Here is a 12,263-nt window from a genome sequence, read left to right as displayed (position 1 = left end):
GGTTTTTTTCCTACTATACCACCTAACTGTCCAAAGTACAAATCAGAAATCCTTCATGCTCTGCACTGTCCAAATATAACAAACAACAGCAGAAACGGAGCTAGCTTTGGCGCAAAGAACAGCAACTGCACAACTATCCACATCTTTGGGAAGGGGACAAAATGATCATGGAAAGACTCTTTTGGAAACCGTTTCATTTTCATTTCAGTTCAAATGACTCAAATAATCATACATAAAAATCAATTAATCAAGCGACAAAATGGCCATTTGCATGCTGAATTCTCGAATGTGTGTAAGTACCCCTTATTCTTCTGTGTACCCTTGATTTTTAAGATTTCATGTATTAAATGGCCACATAGCCAACTGTCTTTCACACTAGTCAGTTTACTTCAGCGAGACTTTGGCAGTGATTTTATCGGCATGACAAGAGACATGCTGAAAAACAAGATCCTGTTTTTCTCTGGCACATGGTACACCTTTCTTACACCTCAGCTGGGAGAAAGGCTGAGTAAGGAAATGAATCTATAGTTCAGAGAAGTCTTCCTGTTTCTTGTCTTTCATACCACTAAGTCAGAAGAGGTAGTGACTCCCACTGCAGCCTGCAAAGCAACAGATGTACATGAAGCCCAGACAGGAAATCATATTCTGTCCAGCATCATTGCAGACTTTGTTCCACCAAACTATATCCTCTGCTTTAGTAGATGGTGATTCTGAGATTTTATTTAATTGGCACAAACATATAATAGGGCAATCAATTTTAGTAAAAATATTTAATGGAAAGTTGGTAATTGGAACAAACAAATTAATGCTGTAGTAAAATACACTCTTACAAAGTATTTTCAGTGAACATTATAAAAATGGCAGGAAAATCAATTCATTTACAAATACGGGCTTCTTATAACCAGCTAAAAGGGATTTAGTGGATTCACCAAAAGCCTGAATAGGCTCTATTGTTCAGAGCTAATTTAAACCATCCTGTGCAGTTTCAGTAATTTAAATACCACTGGAGCACAAGCAGAGAAGATCTGCTTACTTGTCTCTGAGTCACATGAGAATCAGGAAACAGTTTAGGTTAGGAAGCATGCTTCACAGTTTCCAAAATATCAACATCCATTCCCATGTTTCCAATCAGCAAAGAAGCACCAAGAGCATACTTTGCCTCAGTCTTTGGATCTGTTCACTCTCTGAAACCATTGCTGGGAACACACTACCATGAGACAGAAATGCAGAAAAATGTCTTCTGTTGTTTATGTAGGCCCCAGTACTGCAAAATGTGTTTTGTGGGGAACCCCCCGCACTTACACGGAGTCCTTCTGACTACACGGGTTCCTCACTTGGGCTCTGGGGCCTGCTGCAAGGAATTTCCTTCAGAGGCATGTAGACGTCCCTGAATATTATTCTTAAATATGTGACTCTTCCACACAGTCAGTAGACACCTGCCTCATATGAAACTGAAGTGATTTTCTGGGGAATCACTTAAATATGTGCTCAGATTTAAGCATAATCTCAAGTGACATCTGAAGTCACAGTAGTTTTCTAGGCTTAAGTTGCAGATGAAATGAGACAAACTCAAGCCCAAGCGATCCCTTTGAGCATTTGTTGGGTAATGTTCCTTTTTTTAAAAAGAAAAAGCCTTTGTTTTCATTCCAATGACTGAGATTTGAAAGGGAAATCAACAGAAAGAGGGATAAAATGGGACAGGGCCATCTTCTGAGGGACAAGAGAGTGGGTGGAAGGATACACTGAATTCAGAAGGAAAGATTAACTTGCCAGGGAGAAGCTGGGCATTATTATGCTCAAATGAAGTGATAATTCAGACCTCAATGCAACTATGACTCTTCACTTCCCGCGGAAGCCTCCTATACTCCTGATGCAATAGGTGATTAAAGATCTTATTTTCCATAAAATATATGCACAGCCTTCCTTAGGAAACTGTTCATTAACATCCACTAGAGAAGTCATTGGCAGGAAGTGAACAGGACAGATTAGCCCCCTGCATAGAAATTGGGGAAAGGAGTAGGTGTTGGAGGAAGGAGGACTTTGGAGAAGATACAGAGAATCTCTGTGCCTATGGGAACAAAGCCCATCAAGGTTGCAGCACTTCAGTAAGTCAAGATCATTGTTACAATTTAAGTCCTGAGACAGAGCAGAATGAAATTAGAGATTTGTTTGTGCTTAAAACGGGAAGGAAATGTTTACCATGCTCATACCTAGTAAAAGGTTGTAGAAGTTAGTTATAAAACTCTCACTTGTAGGAGACAGGACACCTAATCCTTTTCACTGGAGAGACTGGGGAAGCAAGAAGATCTAGCCCTAAGAAAAATACTTACACCCTTCAAGGGCAGGTAAACCAAAATAAACCAAGGGACATAATGTTGACAGCAATCAGTAAAGAGCCATGCACAGACTCCAGGTGAGAAATCCAGACTGAAAGACCGAGTGATACCAACTGAGAATCCAGATATCGTCAAGGGCTCTGCCCAAGGAGTGAAAGAATGAGAAAACATTGCATAGACTAAGGAGATCAGCTGGACTTCGCAGTTGGCCTGTTATGTGTCAAACAAGACACTAATGATGTGGCATCATGGTATCTAGCTATGACAAATCCTGACCAGGTGCCAACAAATGAATGACAAGCTAAAGGCTGATGAACTGGAGTCCACCAGGAGTGAGGTCACCAGGACTAAACATCGAGGGAATTCTGAAAGGCATAAGCAATTGGGAAATGCCTGGATGAAAAAGTGTGAAATAAATCCAGCAACCAATAGGAGCAGCCAACTATATGGACTCTGTGAGCATTTGTCAAAAACACAGGCTCCTTGGGGCAGTTAAAGCAAAGTGAAGAAATATGGAGAAAGTCATAGACCAGAGGACAGACACGCGGAAGAATAAAACACGACTGTCTTACAGAACAGCTTGAGTGAACACATGATGCTTCAGAAGGAGCGTAGGATCGTTGGCTATGTGAAGTCAGCCTACAGCATCTACTAGTATAGCTCCAATAGACAAAGGCAGTATGCTCAGAAATATACTGGGATAAACATTTCAGTTTGATATTTAGAATGGAGGGATTCCCTCTGCTCACTTTTGGGTGAATGGCACAATTTTTATAAAGTACTGTATAAAAGTCAACCACAAGCATCCGCAAGCAAATGCATTTTATGGAGACTCTCCAGCCAGGAGAGGAAGAGAGATTTCTACCTCTGGGAGCTGCTGCTGCTAGATGCTTTAGGGCAACCAGTAAGGCTTTTTTTCTGGTACAAGACTCTACAGATGATTGTAACAATTCAAAGTCTGAGCCTGGCCATCATACAAGAAAACCTACCCTGACACATTATATTTTACCCCACGTAGATGGTGCCAGGATGTATGAGCAAGGCAGGATTTCATTTCAAGGTGGCTTAGCAGTAACCTCACCAAATTTAAGATTTGACATCATAAAACAGAGGGATGTGCCTACTCGGTAGTCCTGAATACTCAGCTTAACGCAAACTACATATATTTCATGTGTATTAGCAAAGAGGTTTTAGAGTAAAAGCAAAGATTTGACAGCTTTCTGAAATCTCAAACGGATATTGTGAGAAAAGATCAGAATTGGCATATCCCCTCTGCATGTCAGGAAGCATATTGCTGCAGTGGATTACAGCTCCAGTTCGGAAAAGTGGTCTGCTGGCAGCACGCAGGTATCAGCTGTGTCCAGGAAACTGAGAGTAAGTTGTGTAACCTTGTTTTGTAACAGCAAGAGGCCACAGAACAACACAGCAAAATTAAACCCGCTAGTGCCAGATGGGAATTTGAGCACAAAACAAGGCTAACAATAAAGCAATCAGAAAGCAAAAAATATAGTAAAAAAATCTGACTGCAAAGACAAAACACACATACACACACACACAAAAGAATGCTGTTTTGTATTGCTATGCACTCTCCCAAGTACCTGACAGTGAGGTTTCAAAGAGCAGTGACCGACAGCACATAAGAAAAGTCAGGATAACGTAGGAGACTGAGGACTGAGGCCAACACGCAGGTTGTGTTTCTAAATCCACTCTCATATAGCTACAGAGCAATGGTGAGGTGCAACTGGCATGTATCATTGAGAGTAACTGCAGGTTTAATGAAGGTAAACCTGAACACAACTGCTGAATAACCAGAGAAAGACAGAGCCAGGATCAGATCCAGGAGGACTGAGACAGAGGTGCTATCATCAAAGGAAATAAAAACCACCAGAGCAAAAGATACATTTTTGTTGGCCAGTCATCCTCCAACAGAAGAAAACCAGAAAAGAAGATGGGATCCAATTCTGCACCAGGAGTAATAACAGAAACAAGATGTAAGAGAGAGTTTCAAAAGCAAAAGAAACCCCAAACCCAACAGTTAAAAGACCAAGTGGAGTGACATCCTTATAAGCACCACATACATGCACACATGCTCTCACATCAACAGTTTCTGGGTCATTGCAGGGCCTGAAAAGCCTATGACAAAAAGAAGGAAAAGGGAAGTTAGGGGAGAGCATGATAAAATAATACTCACAAAACAATATACTGAGAAAATCAGAATAGATGAGAACTCTCCTTTTGTTAAAAAATAGTAAAACTTTAAAAGTCACAGAAATGTCAGAAAAGTTTCAGAATGGGTCATTTTTCTTCTTAAAAAGCAAATGTTATGAACAACACATTTTTCATGAAAAACATATGTCTTTTTGATGACTTCTGCTGTTCAAATTCTGCTGAAGCTTCAAGTGAAATCAGCAGCATTTGTTTGTCACTGACGTTTCCAGAGAATCAAAGAATCATTTACAGTATTAAAGCAATATATGTACTGGTCTTCCCCCATTATAGCTATCCTACAGCAACCTAAGAAGCAGGAAGCAACAGTTTGCATTAGTACTGTACAGGAAGTCACAGAGCCATTAAAATCTAATGGAGAAAAAAAACCCCACAGATCTTCAACATTATGTATTTGAGTCCACTTCATCCCCACTTACCTCAAATCACACTCTCCTACAAGAAGAAAGGAAACTTTTTGGCTTTCTCTTGGTAGAGCAAGACCTGCATAAGCTCTGTTTCTTGTGTGGAGGAATTGCACTCCAGGGCTTCTCCATTCTGTTATGCTAGGCTACCAGGAGCACACCAGATAGCAGAGGATGGCTTTAAAAGACTTCTTTAAACTGCCTTAAAAGACTCGTTGGTACCTAGCCCTAAGGGTTCTGGTGGCTCAGGGGCCTTCAAGACATGCTTCAGGGCTTGCTGAGACACTAGGAAGCTCCTGCCAGATCACCTTGTCCAGTGATGACTTCAATATCAGATGAGGAAATGTGGCAGGGGTTGAACACATCAAGACTAAAGCTATTCAAAAGCATACCTTCAAAGTGCCAGCTTTAAAACCATCGTATTTCTTTAGAGTGTGCAAACAAGAGGCATGCACAAAGAAAATTTACAGGCACAGGAAACTAAACCGGAATGGGACTTCAAAGGCCTTTTAGACAATCCTCTCATTTGGAGGCCAAGTCTCCCATTTGCCAAGACCATCCCTGACAGATGTTTGTCATGAAATCTGCATGAGAAGATTTCACTGGCTCCCTCAGTAGCATGCTGCAATGCTTAACTGTGCTTATAAAAAATATTTTCCTAAAATCCCACCTGAATCTTCTTTGCTGAAAGGTCAGTTACTTCTTGTCCAGCTCCCAAATGTTCACAGAACAATTTACCATTGGCCTCTTCATAACAACTTTATACATATCAGAGAGTTGTTATCATGTCAGCTGTAGTCTCTGCTCCTCTAGACTAAACAAACTCTATCATCTAAACCTTCCTTCAAGGGTCATGTTTTTCAAGGCTGTTGTCATCCTTGCTCCCTTTCTCTAGACAATCTACAATCTGTTCATATCTTCATAGAAACATGGGAGTGGAAACTGGATATTGAGCTTCAGCTGAGACATGACTAGTGCCGAAAAGAGTGAAAAAATTACAACCAGTGTCTTATACACAATACTTAGGTTAATACTTGCTGGAATGAAATTGCTCTGACCAAAAAAAAAGAAAAAGAAAAAAAAAGGCACTGATCAAGTAAGCATACATGTAAGCACCAGTCTGCGTACACATTTTGTTTGCATGTGGAAAACAATACTCCCATGTGTAAGGACTTCTGTATTTTAAAGCTGCATTCCTTTCAGTTATACTTAACATAGGCCAAGATTTTTCAGAAGTACATGCCAAAAGCTGGACTTCTAAACCCCTGTTTGGTTGCTGAAGTAATGGACTTTGATCTTCACACACTGTCAAGATGCAGTAACACCTAACTCTGCAGTCTCATAATCTCTGCAGGCCTTAAGCACAGTCTTTGAATCTTAATTTTAAGCATCTTTTTGTTATTAAGAGCTGAAAGCAAAAACACTACTCTTTGATGTCTGGTTTACTATATCCTAAACTCTACAGCTTTGGTAGACAGAGTCATGTTCTTTTCCAGTTACCACACAGAAAGCTGGGGAGCAGGTGGTCAGTTCCTGGCATCTCTCAGCACCGGGTCCTGTTACAGTTGACTTTAAAAGAGGGTCAAATTTAAAGACATTTCAATTAAGAAAAATAAATTTCTCTTAGAAGTCCATCAAAGTTAATGCTTGGGAATTTTGAAAATAAGTCATCCTCTTGGGAGGGACTGGAGTTAAGTTAATGATCATGGCTAATCTATTTGACTCAAGGCACTTCCACTAATGCTGGACTTAAATAGATGACGTTCAAGTGGTTGCTGGAATCCCCTTTTATCTTCTGTCTACAAAGCGATAAATCTTCTGATATACTCTTATAACACTCCAGGAAAAGAAGATCTGAGAATTAAGATTCCTTAAAACACAGGGGATTTTTTTCAGAGCTGAAAAATTATAGAATTTCTTCTCGGGTGATGCGACCACAACCTGACAGTAAATCTTGCTATTCTGCATGGAAACATCCAGGTGGCCTTAACAGCTGGGGAGGAAATGTCAGCTTGTCTGGTGTGCAGCACTTACAGTAACTCCTGCTCTCTGATGACATGCTGTACTTCTAGGGTTTCCCATCGTAGCTGTAATGACTTTTAAAGATATGAACAATATCAGCAGACCACACTAGGTATCCCTTCCTCATCCTCCGGTCCCACATTTTGCATCAGTGACAACAAACCAATAGATATTCAGCTGGGGTGAATGATCAGTGCTCTCACAATGGCCCACTTCACTAGCACCACCAACAGAAGCTTATGAAATTTGTTAGTGAAGTTTGGACTCCATGAACACTGCAGGTTTGGGAGTGACAGACTCTGTGGCTACCGAAACTACTGTATAAAAATAGAGGATGACAAATTCTTATGAGAAAAACAGAATTATAATTCAATTCTCCTGGACAATTCTTCAGATTTTGAAGCACCTTTAAAGTTTTATTTGCTTTTGCAACTTGTATTACATTACAATGGCAGTAGCGATGTGAGCAGAAGGGTCTGCATATTGCTGACAGAAGACTGAAGAACATCGTGAGCTACATAGCTGTCACCACAGCCACAGCTCAACTCTCAACCTCACTGAGGTCTTATTTCCTTAGCTAAACACCCCTGAGAAGACTCCTTGGTTATTCTGAAAATTTAACATTAAGGTTGCTGTATTGTAAATCTCAGATCACAAAGCCTTAATTAGAATTTGTAAAGTAATAATTGGTGAGTAGATAAGTCACAGAGGGAGTTCCTCACCTTCACATACCTCTGGCAGGAGGAATTCTCAACAGTTGCCTTTGCTGGAGCAAAGTTGGCAGCTACCATGGCTGAGATAGCACGTTGTCCCTTCTCATTCAGTACCAACGAGAACACTTCCCTCAGCCAGACAGGTTTCCTTGGCACAATCATTTTGAAATAAAAAAGTAAGTCTCCAACCCACTCCAGTGTTCTTGGATATGGTCATTTACCAGTAATGCACAGGTCTGGCATTGAATAATTACTTGCAAATATTCCGATCTAAACTCTTGTCTTTCTTTACTTGGTTTTTTTATTGTTGACAAATGGTTAAAAACTTGTGTCCCAATTAAGTTCTCCTAGTATTATTAGTTTTCCTTTTCTCTTGTTTGGAAGTGGGACTGTCTTGGACAAAACAATCAACTGTAGACAAGCCTGCAGCTTTCCACTCAGTCCTCTATAGGGATTTTGACAGAAATGGTATTTATGTGCAAGTTAATGTGTTCGCTGTATCAAATGTAGATTGCAGTGACAGAGAACGTAATGTCATAAAGTGGAAGATGGAAAGCAAAAATCTGCACTTGTACTTTCTAGAGAAGTATCACTGATTTTAGCAGGTTTACCTCAGTAACATCAAGATTAGACCTAGGTCTTTTTTACCTTCACATATCTGGATGTCAAGATATCCTGGGGTATTTCAGATTAGACTAAACGCGTATGCTGAGGCAACCAAATCTCATTCCTGGTATCCAATACATGGTCCCTAGTTCTAGATGGACGGTTACACACACCTCTGTCTGTGCGCACACATACAAACACCCCTTTACAAGATTGCACACTCTCCACTGCAGCTGACACTGTCTGGGTGTCAGTGAGTGAGTGAGTGAGTGAGTAGGAGCTTCTAGACTGCTCGTCCATTTGGGGTTTAGTCTCTCCATTAAGTCATTTTTTTCATAGTTTTTCCTTTGTTTTACCACGACACAATGAGGAATCCCATCCTCTTGCTTATCTTGTGTCATGCCACACAGATAAACAGAACACTTCATTTGTTGGTGCTCTGCATTTTCCATAAGCACAAACACAGAGACAAGCACCCAAATAGACAGTAGCAAAGTGGCAGATAATCATCTCCCAAACAGATGGACACTGTTTATTCTACACATTACTCAGGAACTGTATGTTGTGCATACACACATGCAATACCATGAAGGAAAAACTTGTTTATTCCTGTTTCAGGAAGTGTCTCTTCTAAGTACCTGTGTAAATCTGTTTTCACAGATATGCAAGTGATCACACTGGCAGAATGAGCAAATTCAAAACTCTTCACAACACCAGTCTGGAAGCCTGGAAAAAAGGAAACCAGTAGATGTAGCTTACCTTGAGATTACTTCTTTCCAGTTTAGCCTGCTCGCATTTTTTTTCTCTTGTGCATTTTTGTTTCAATTTTTGTCATCTAACAAAAAGCAGTAAATGAGTTCTTTGAAAAGAAAAAGGCTTTAAAAATTTCAAGAAATAAAATTATGAATCCCATAAATCCTCACCTTCTTCTGAACTCTATCTGATTTCCAGTTTGATGGACTCCAGCTGAGAACTTGTTTGAACTTGAACAAAAGGGAAGGATTTTACCATCTCAGTGCAATTCAGTCACACTAAAGATTGGTCTTCCCAGTCCCATTACTGAAGGGGCTTTCCATGCAATTTTTTTTCAAATACGAGGAATTCCTTTGGCTCCAGCCTTAAGGGTCTCTTTCTCAAGGTTATTTATTGCACACTCAATGGGAGCTTCCAAACATAAGCTGCTCAAACTTGGCAGAAGAGAATTGGTAGAATTTCCCTCTCTCTATGGACATTTCTATGGTATGAGCCCACACTGTTGCAGAAGTCCCTCTCCTGGGAATCTCTGTCTCAGAGGAAATAATGGAACAGCTGTGATATGGCATGTGGTTTCGTTCTTTTTCTGGATTTTATTCATGGTATATAAAACTTCCAACAGCACATTTGCTCCTAAACAGAACAGGAGGAGATTGAAACCTTACTCTTGCAAGTGTATATTGCAGGATTTCATAAGGAGTGCAGACAGTGGCTATTTCTTTGATGCCACTTAAATCAGGTCATCTCCCATGTCTACTAGGATACTGCTGATGTTTTCTGACTGACTCTAAGTATCAGTGGTTGTCACACAAGTTCAGTGTTCCAAACAAATTTTTCTTCAGGCACGCAGAAGATGAAACTTAGCCTAAGATCGTATAATTTGGGGAGCTGGTTGCCATTTCCTTTTAATTACGTTGTCTGCACTAGATGTTTTCAAAGGTTTAACGTCTCCTCTAAAAGATTAGCAGCCACAAAGCAGCCTACATAGGAATAACCCTCTGCACTATTTTTCAATACTTCCAAATGGAACATTGGGATGTTTCTAGTCTGTCAGGAAGAGTTATAATTTCTAAGTAGAAACTGATTATTCCAAAAATTAAATGTTGAAGTTTCTAACAATTTTCTTGACAGTTCTGGTTTGTCACCTCTGTAGATTTGACATCACACGCACATACAGCAATTAGTTGCAGTCATGCATTTTGAAAGGCACCACATGCTCTACATCTCAGTGTGTCATAAAGCTAGCCTCTAGTGAGTATTAACAAATAATACCAGTTATATTACACAGATATTATTTGGAATAATCACAGAGTCACACAGAATCACAGAATGGTTGGGGTTGGAAGGGACCTCTGGAGATCATCTAGTCCAACCCCCTGCCAAAGCGGGTTCACTTAGAGCATGTTGCACAGAGTTGCGTCCAGGCAGGTTTTGAATATCTCCAGAGAAGGAGACTCCACAACCTCCCTGGGCAGCCTGTTCCAGTGCTCTGTCACCCTCAAAGTAAAGAAGTTCCTCCTCATATTCAGATGGAACTTCCCATGTTTCAGCTTGTGCCCATTGCCCCTTGTCCTGTCACTGGGCACCACTGAGAAGAGTCTGGTCCCCTCCTCTTGACACCCGCCCCTAAGGTATTTGTAAGTGTTGATAAGATCCCCTCTCAGTCTTCTCCAAGCTGAACAGACCCAGCTCTCTCAGCCTCTCCTCATAAGAGAGATGCTCCAGTCCTCTAATCATCTTTGTAGCCCTTCGATGGACTCTCTCCAGTAATTCCTTATCTTTCTTGAACTGGGGGGCCCAGAACTGGACACAGTACTCCAGGTGTGGCCTCATCAGGGCCATGTAGAGGGGCAGGATAACCTCCCTTGACCTGTTGGCCACACTCTTCCTAATGCACCCCAGGATACCATTGGCCTTCCTAGTCACAAGGGCACATTGCTGGCTCATGGTGAACTTGTTGTCCACCAGAACACCCAGGTCCTTCTCTGTAGAGCTGCTCTCCAGTAGATCAGCCCCCTACCTGTACCGGTGCACGGGGTTATTCCTCCCAAGGTGCAGGACTCTAGTCTTGCCTTTGTTGAACTTCATGAGGTTCCTCTCCGCCCAGCTCTCCAGCCTGTCCAGGTCTCGCTGAATGGCAGCACAGCCTTCTGGTGTATTGGCCACCCCTCCCAGTTTTGTGTCATCAGCAAATTTGCTGTTCCTTCATCCAGGTCATTGATGAATAAGTTGAACAGGACCAGACCCAGTACTGACCCCTGGGGAACACCACTAGCCACAGGCCTCCAACTAGACTGAGCACCACTGATCACAACCCTCTGGTCTCTGTCATTCAGCCAGTTCTCAGTCCACCTCACTGTGCACTCATCTAAGCCACACTTCTTGAGCTTTCCTATGAGGATGTTATGGGAGACAGTGTCAAAAGCCTTGCTGAAGTCAAGGTAGATAACGTCCACTGCTCTCCCCTCATCAACCCAGGCAGTCATGTCATCACAGAAGACTATCGGACTGGTCAAGCATGATTTCCCCTTGGTGTATCCATGTTGACTACTTCTGATGACCTTCTCCACATGCTTAGAGACGGCATCCAGAATGAGCTGCTCCATCACATTTCCAGGGATGGAGGTGAGGCTGACGGGTCTGTAGTTGCCTGGGTCCTCCTTCTTACCCTTTCTAAAGACTGGAGTGACATTGGCCTTCCTCCAGTCCTCAGGAACCTCTCCTGTTCTCCATGACCTTAGGGTTGGAACTAGATGACCTTTACGGTCCCTTCCAACCCAAACCATTCTATGATTCTATGAGAGTGGCTAGGCAATAACATCTGCCAGTTCCCTCAACACTTGTGGGTGCATCCCGTCGGGGCCCATAGATTTCACAGAATCACAGAATGTTAGGGATTGGAAGGGACCTCGAAAGATCATCTAGTCCAATCCCCCTGCCGGAGCAGGATTGCCTAGACCATATCACACAGGAACGCGTCCAGGTGGGTTTTGAATGTCTCCAGAGAAGGAGACTCCACAACCTCTCTGGGCAGCCTGTTCCAGTGTTCGGTCACCCTCACCGTAAAGAAGTTTTTCCTCATATTTATGTGGAACCTCCTGTGTTCCAGCTTGCACCCATTGCCCCTTGTCCTGTCAAGGGATGTCACTGAGAAGAGCCTGGCTCCATCCTCATGACACTTGCCCTTTACATATTTATAAACA

Source organism: Nyctibius grandis, chromosome 3 (assembly GCF_013368605.1).
Source record: "Nyctibius grandis isolate bNycGra1 chromosome 3, bNycGra1.pri, whole genome shotgun sequence".
Lineage (NCBI taxonomy): Eukaryota > Metazoa > Chordata > Aves > Nyctibiiformes > Nyctibiidae > Nyctibius > Nyctibius grandis.
The sequence above is the reverse complement of the archived record's forward strand: the minus strand, read 5'-3'. Positions refer to the sequence as shown.